The sequence below is a fragment of the Passer domesticus genome, chromosome 24 (assembly GCF_036417665.1).
Source record: "Passer domesticus isolate bPasDom1 chromosome 24, bPasDom1.hap1, whole genome shotgun sequence".
NCBI lineage: Eukaryota > Metazoa > Chordata > Aves > Passeriformes > Passeridae > Passer > Passer domesticus.
Window position 1 is genome coordinate 4,347,463 of NC_087497.1, and position 8,462 is coordinate 4,355,924.

Sequence of the window (8,462 nt, forward strand, 5' to 3'; positions counted from 1 at the left end):
CCAAGGAAAATCTGACCCTGCAGGGGCCGGGTCTCACCCCCAGGACACCCTGACCCTGCATGCCCTGCTCAGCCCCTCTGGGGGCAGCTCGGGTGGGATGGGTGCCCCAGCACGGGGCTGGGACAGGGATGTGACCCAGCACTCCCTGCCAGGGCTTTCCCCATCCTCAGGGACTGCCAAACCTCCCTAAAGGGGCTGAATTCTCACCTCACAGAGGGGTTAACTGGGCTCTCCTGCCCCAAGCACCCCCAGGTCGGTGGGAATGGCAGCAGCAGGGTCTGGATCCAGCCACAGCTCTGGAGCCACGTTGGGGCTCCCCCAGCACGGGGGGATCTGAGCCATGGACCCCACAGCATCCACGTCTGAATTCCCATGCCTGACCCACGGCCCTTCTGGTTTTAAGGCCTCCTCTGAAAGTTTATTATTACTATTACATCAAATCCCTGTGACGCTGGGCCAGTTTTACTGCACAAAGCAGGGTTTGGCAAGCGTTGCCTTGCTTTGAAAGTTAAAATAATGGCATTCAACCAAAATCAAGTATTTATGAAGCTTTGGAGGGAAATATTTTACCTTGTAATTGGAATCCACTCTAAACCTTTCCAGTATTTTATGGGCTTAAAAAAAGACTTTAAAAATAAAATCGAGTGATGTGATAACTGATGCAATGAAAGTACAAAAGAAAATTAATCATCTCAGGCCATTATCCAGAGATCCAGGCTGGGACACACTTAAAGCATCCCAGGATCCCTTGTTTATTGTGTCTCAGACTTCCAGATCCCTCATGTTTGGTTTGCAGTGGGAAAAGGGCTTTCCCTGCTCTCAGCTGGGAAGGTGAGCACAGCCACAGCTGCTCCCCTCACCCCAAATGTCACATCCAGGCAGCACCCAGTGTGCTGAGGGGTGCCACCCCCCTGGGCACCCCGTGTGCCACTGTCACCATCCTTCCCAGGCTGCTCCCTGGGGCACGGAGGAGTGAGGCTGCCCGGAGAGATGAGCTCAGCCCTTACAGGATCCATGTGTGCCACCGTGCTGGGAGCACCTGGGAGGTCCAGGAGGGTGCTGGGGAGCAGGGGGACTCTCCACAGAGGGATCCTCCTTTTTCCTGCAGCCCTGGGCAAGTGGCACTGACCAGTGGGAGCTGCAGGGCTGGAGGCAAATCCTGGGAGTTCACGTGTGGGCCTGAGCCTTGGTGCATCCCTCCTGTTCCAGCAGCATCCACTGGGACAGAACCACCAAACACAGGATTTTTCAGGCTATTCTCACTCCCTGATGCTTTATATTTCATTTTAACTGCCTCGCACTGGCAGAATAAATACAGAAGAAATTCAGTCACCTCCTGCTTGAAACAGAGCAGAGCAGCACCAGTTCCAAGAGCTCAGGGTGGACAAGGTGGGAGGCAGGGTTTGGAATACCAGGATCTTCCCCCCACCTTGCACTGATGAGGGAGGGAAATATTTTACCTTGTAATTGGAATCCACTCTAACCCTTTCCAGTATTTTATGAGCTTAAAAAAAAAAAAGACTTTAAAAATAAAATCGAATGATGTGATAGCTGATGAAATGAAAGTACAAAAGAAAAGGACACATTGCAAACCCTGATGCCCTTCCAGGGTATTTCTAAAACCTTGGAATGTGTTAAAATCCGGGCACCATCCCAGCCTGATCACTAAAAAATGAACCTGGAGTACCACAGGCAGAACTGGACCATGCTGGGGTGTGAGCATCCTCACCGTGGCTGGTTCTTTTTCCAGGACCCTTTTTCCTGCTCGTCCTTTCCAGTTGGGATGGGCGGGACCCCGAGTGCCCGGCTCTGCCGCGGTATCTGATGGAAACGCAGTTTGAGCCTCCCTTCTTTAATGATTCCCTTTGAAATGTTGTTGCTTCCGCACATCCCCCTTCGGGGTAGAATATTAAGCAAGAGCAACTCGGCTGGAAATTCAGATTGTTTTTGTGTCTGTTTTCATTTACATTTTAATGACAGAGGAATTGTAGCAATCGAAGCAATCAGGCTGTTTGCAGCAGGGCCAGGAAAAGGGGCAAAAAAATCACCTGCCACCACCTCACCTTTGCCCTCTGTAAACAGCACCAGGAGCTAGGAATTACCAGCTTTTGGCATGAAGGGGCTCTTTTCCCCTTTTTCCTTCTCAGGCAGGTGGGATTTAAGGCAGAAATGGGCTCTTGGACCCCTGCAGGGCTTTGCCCAGGTGCAGCACAGGAGCACTGGGAGTTTGGGACTGGGGAAGGGGATGTGGTGTGAAGGAGTGAGCTCATGGGTGCTGTCCATTTGGGATGGCTGGGTGCTGAGGCCAGGGCTGCTGGTGCTGCTCCAGGAGCTCACTGCACCTGCAGGAGGAGGGGAAAGGGGGTCCCAGACATCACCCTCTGCTTTGGACAGAGGTGGGGCAGGTGAGAGCAGAGCCCTGTGCCAGGAACCAGCACCTCAGAGCCCAGGAACCAGCTCAGTGCCTCACCAGCAGCTCTTCAGATGAGGGATGGGGACCCAGGCCTCCCTGAGAAAACAGCTGGGAGTAAAGATCACTGGAAGAGAGGCAATAAACTCCCGGTTATTCTTCTGCCGGGGAGGCCAATCGAGCTGCAAAGAGTGCCCCAAGGCCAGCCGTACATCATTATTTCCTCCCGTGTGATGTAGTGGCTGTCTCGCTGGAGGGAATGCCTTCCTGGTTCCCAGCACCAGCCCTGGAATATCTGGAGCCCTGGAAGCATCGGGTTGAATCCCAAAAGCCCCAGTGCTGCATTTTATTCCTTCAAGATGATAATAATCCGAGTGCCACACGCACAGGGCCTGTCCGTGAGTGTTTGATTGAGGGCTGAAAACAAAGGTTCTTGCTGCCCAGCCAACAAACCCCTGTGCAGCCCCAGGGGCTCTCTGGGGGGCTGCTGGCTCCTCCTGGCCACGATGGGGGGACACCATTCCCCACGGGCTGCTGCATTTGGGGTGGGGCTGGGGGCTGCCAAAGTCCAGCTCTGTGACACAGGTGGGACTGCAGTGTCACCACTGCCAACCTCTGCAGACAGGAACCCCTGGGGTGCAGGCTGGGCCCAGCTTTCAGCCTCTGGGGTGGCCAGACTGGTCTCCAAGCTCTCTGTGGACCACTGGAAGTGGACAAAAGCTCAGGCTGGTGTGGCAGAGTGAGGCTCCCAGCTTGTCTGTGCTTAGACTTAAACCAAAGTGCCTGGCTTGGCTGCTTTCACAGACTCTATCTATGTTTTCCATCTTGGAATCTCCATTTTCTTCTGTCCTGGCTTCATTTCTCTGCTCTGGACAGGGCTGGAGGGGGAAGGCAGCTTCCAGCTCCCAGTCACGGATGGAGGCTGCATTTCACACCAACAACAAAGAAATGCATCTGGGTTTTTAAAGTCCATTTAGGGCTTGGCTCCTTGTGTTTTCTGTTCCCAAAGCCTCCTTCCCCAAGTCTCCAGCCCTGCCCTGCCAGTGGCACCATCTGTATTTTCACGTTTGGGCTGTGCCAGGACCCGAGTGCTGGATCCAAACACCACCCGACCCTTTCATCTCCTGAGCTGTGGCACCCTCGGTTTCTCAAGCCATCCAAAACTTCCCAGGGTGAGGAGCCCCAAGCTGACTTTCTGTCTCCTTTGTTTGCTCCAGGAGGACGTGGAGCTGGGGCACACACACCCCAGCAAACCCGCCGAAACCCGGGAGAAATGCAAACTTTTTAAAAATTCATGAAAACCACGGAACACAAAGCCGAATTAGGAGAGCCAGTAGTGCTGGGCTGAGTCTGTTTGGTGTTGATACTGCGCAGAATTAAGTCAGACTGGTCTTTCTTGTGGCCAGAGGGTAGGAAAGGGGCTCCCAGTGGAGAGGACCCAGGCCGGCGCGGGCGATGCTGAGCGGGGATTGATAACCCGGCGCGGGGGGCCGCGGCTCCCACGGATGCTGCTCCGGGCCCAAAAGCTGCATTTATCCCAGCGATAGCAGCCGAGCCAGAGCTGCAGGCCTTGGGGGCGAAAAAGGCTTAAAAACCCATCCTTCATTCATCAGGCAGCTGAGACGGAGAGGGGGAGGAGGGGGAGACAAAAATGATGGAGAACGAATTAAGGATTGGAGGAAACACGGAGGGGGAGCTGCTGTGCCCTGGACAAGGGCTCAGCCCTGCCCGGACCCTTGCCCACAAAGCCAGGAATGGGCAGGAACCTGCATAGAGGGGTGCCCAGGAGGGCATCAGGGCATGAATCCCTGATGCTGACCTGAGGTGTCCCTTCCTGATCCCTAAATAACACCCCTCTCCAATCCTGGAGCCACCCACTGCAGAGGCTGGTGGGTGGGAGGCAGCAATGGGTGCTGAATCCCTTTCCAGCATCTCCCCCTCGTGCCCTGGCAATTCTGGGGGGCCACTGGGAATTTTGCAGACAGGAGAAGGTTCATCAGTCACTTCTCAGGAGCAAATAACACAATGTGACAGCGAGGGGCTGCGAGGGGCTGCAGAGAGCCCTGCATTGAGGGAAACCCACCATGCACAGAGAATGTGCCCAGCAGCGTGGGCAGGGACCTGCCAGGGCAGGGATCAGTGTGGGCAGGCAGCAGAGAGGCAAGGGGGGGCTGGAGATGCCCATGGCTGCAATATGCACCCCAAAAAACCTGCTGAGGGAGATTTCTGCTCTGCCCCCAGCTCCTTGGGACATGCAGGCAGCTCGACATGGAAAACTTTCCAAAGGACTTGGTTTGGTTGCACGCTGGAAGAAAACCAAGTTTTAAAACCTTGAACAGTTGATGAAGCAGTTCTTGTTCCCCAGCCAGCCCCAGTTCTGCACTCATCCACTGCAGGGCCAGAAGGAGCCATGACACGAATAAAATCTGACATTTCACCCAGCCTGGGCCAAGGAAACTCACCCAGAACCTTCTCCACCAGCCCCACAGCTCCTGACAGCAGCGTGGCGGCTGGGAAAGCATCTGTCACCTCTGTGGCACCAAACGAGGCCGTGGGCACTGCAATTAACTCCCCACACCCTCAGTGTGGGGACACCCATGGCAGGTCTGAGAGCAGATGCCAAATCCCCCTCTCCACTCACCTTTATGGACAACTAAAGTACATTTGGGGACGTGCCCTCTCTGGGTGCTGGGAATGAGCTGTTTGCACCCCGTGGGGTCACCTGATGGCCACACTGGTCAGCCAGGCCAGGAGCAGAAATGCCACCACCCAACATCTCCTTGTTGAGGAAGGAGCCTCCTGCCACCTTACTCAGCGGGGTCCAAAGCGCCAGGATTGCACTGTGGAAATAATTCAAATTAGGCATGCGTGTAATTACCGATATTTTATCCAAACAGGAGGAGCTGGAACATCCCTGGGTATCTGGGGAATCATCTCATGAGATGCAAAGCAGGAAACGATGTGGTGGATGGGGCACAGGCTGCTGCAGACCCTGCCCAGGGCTGCCTGGTGGGACAGGGGGACAATAAATGTCCTGAGGGCATGCCACCAGTGTGGGCATCCCAGCCAAGCCCCTCCTCTGCCACCCCTTCCACCATACATCATGGTGGGACAACCATGCAGACAGCAGATATCCATCTCCAAGCATCCTGAATGCTTGGAATGGCAAGCTCTTGTCCCATCCTGCTCATTGCCAGCTCTTCCCAAGCCCTGTCAGAGGAAGCTGCATCCCTGCTGCTGCTGCCATGACACAGCCTGCACCTTCCTCGAGGTGGACAAGGCTGTGGCAGCTCCCAGCTGTGGGACCTGGCAGAGGGAGAAGTTCTGTCCAGTGATCTCTAGGGACTGGGAGCCACCAGGAGAGGTGTGGATTGAAACCAGCCAAGCTCCTCCAGGCCAGCCCTGCTCTGGTTCAGCTCTGACCAAGTTTGCCATGCCCTGGATTTAGTTGTTTGGGTTTTTTTGTTGTTGGTTTTTTTTTTTTTTTTGGTTTTTTTTTTGGTTTTTTTTTGCTTGGAACAAGCCCAATGCGCCAAGTCTTGCATGATTTTCTGCCTCCAGCTCCAGACTTTCCAGAAACTCAACCTCTAGGCTTGTGCCAGACGCCTGCTGCTGGCTCCTGGTGCTGCCAAAACTGCCCTGGAGGCTGCTCAGGAGTGGCCAGCTCAAAGGACAGGCACGAGCCTTCCCCGGGGCTCGGCAGCAGCGCCGTGGCTCAGGACAAGGTGGGGATGGAGCCGGGGCAGGGGCTCATCCCTCTGCTGCTGGGAGCGTGTCAGAGCAGGTTCCTGCAGCAAAGGTGAAATTTGCAGGGAGCTCCTCTGAAATGAAAGCAGCCTCTGGAGCAACCTTTCCTCAGGAATTACCCTGCTGATTAATCTCTCCCGAAGTCACTGGTGATAAATGGAGCGATTAAATGACTGACCTGACTGTGGGGCTGGGGTTTTTGGGGGTGGGCAGGAGGGATGCTCCCCCCAACACCATTTGGGCTCTTTACAGAGCTGACACTCCTAAATCCGTATCGCCAGAGCAGCCCTGGGTGGCTCTTGCCGTGGGGACTGTGCTGGGACAAGGCCACCAATGACCACCCAGGTGTGTCCCTGCTCAGAGGGGACTGTGCAAATTGGGGAGAGGGTGTGGAGGCCAGAGTGACCCGGGGGGCCGGGGCAGAGGGCCGGGGGTGCTGCTGCTCTCAGCTGCTTTTGGTGGTCCCCGCGTGTACCAGGGGCTAATACGTGTGAAAAGCAGATTTATTTTTGCCTAAGTTTCATATTCTTCACGCTCCACGGCGGGAGACAAAGGATCAGCTCTTCAATGGAGTCCTAAGAATAAACCCTAAACCTCATCAAATCCAATCCGGCAATAAAAATTGCCCGAACAAAAGGCCAGGGGACGGAGGGTGGCGGCGGGGCCGTTTCCCCACGATAACAAGTTTTCACAAGACTGTTTATCCGCACAATTTGGAACGACACTTAAAATCTCTAATCCCAACAGGCATGAAAGTGCTTGTCCCGAGCAAGCAGGTGGATTGTCCCGGAGCCGCGTTGCCAGCGCGGCTCGGTGGCCGCGGCGGTGCCCGTGGGGGTCACGGGGAATGTGCTGAGACGGGGCAGCTGCAGCCTGAATGCCTCCCTTCAACCTCAAAGCCCCGGCCCCTCTCCCCCGCGCCCCTCTCCATCCCCACCCCCTATTCAAGGCGCTTTTAAAAGGCAGCAAAATGGTTACAAGGTTTAAGGCAGAGGCGAGCAAAACGCCGCACAAAGGGAGGACAAAGGCGGCCGGTCCCTAATCCAGCATCGCCCGTGGCAATGCGGCGCCGAGCGGGGCTGCGCGGATTAAACCCGCTGCCAGCCTGGGGTTTAGCGGCAGGGCTGGGGGTGCCGAGGGCTGTCCCCCCTTCCAGAGCCCTCCGGGGCATCCGTCCCTCCAGGGCTGGCAGTGGAGGCAGAGCGGTTCAGCCTCATCCCAGGATGAGGGGATGGGATGTTGGGAGCTCATTGATGGTGGGCTCAGAAGAGACGCTGAGGGTGGAGCACGAGCCTCCGTGTCCCCTGTGGCATCTCCAGCCCAAAGAAAGCCTTTATTCCTCCTGTCCTTAGACAAAATTCCAGGAAGTGTTCATAGCAAATGACAGCTCCTAAGCTGCCCAGCCTGAGGCCTTCCAAGGCTGTGCCATGAGTCACTGGACCAGCTGCCTGCTGCCTCCAAGCTCCCTGCTCAGCTCCGTGCCAGGAGCAGGTGCCCACATTCCCAATATAAGGATCTCTACAGGGGGAATGTCCCTTCTGGGGCAGGGATGGGGACCTGGACCACCACAAGCCCCCATATAAAAGCAGCAGTCTTACAACCACCAGGACTGGTGGCTGAGGATGCCCACACCCCAAATGCCCGGTGGCATCCAGGACAGTCTTGGCTCATGGCACATGCTGCCCATCCTCAATTTAAGGAAAACTCCCTCCTCTGGGCCTGACGTTCCCCCAGCACCCAGAAAAGGAGCTGTCTCCCCCATAGCATAAATTTTCTCCTCTGTCTAAAGCTGGTCTTGAAATTAAGGCAATTATTTTCACAGTCTCTGTCTTATGAGTGTGAGCCTGGCTCAGCAGACGGCTGCTAATCCCTTTAGCACTCCAGAGCCATCACCCAGACAGCAACAGGGCTCGGGATGCACCCAAAGTGACATCCCTTTCACACGTGGAAGCGAGCAGAGACGCAGGGCAGGGTCCTGTCTGGGCAGCAGAGAGGGGTGGGACCCCGCGGGCGCTGGGGACGTGTCACGGTGGCAGCCACAGGTCCTGGCAGCTCAGGGTGAGTGAGTGTCAGCACAATGCCACCGAGCCGTGCCTGCGGGTGACGATGGTGGCACCCCTGGTTGGCACCCCTGACAATGGTGGCACCCCTGATTGGCACCCCTGACACTGGTGACACCCCTGATTGGCACCCCTGGCAATGGTGGCACCCCTGACTGGCACCCCTGACAATGGTGGCACCCCTGACTGGCACCCCTGCCCTGCTTCCCACCCCCACCATGCCCAGGCTGCTGTTGGGCACAGCC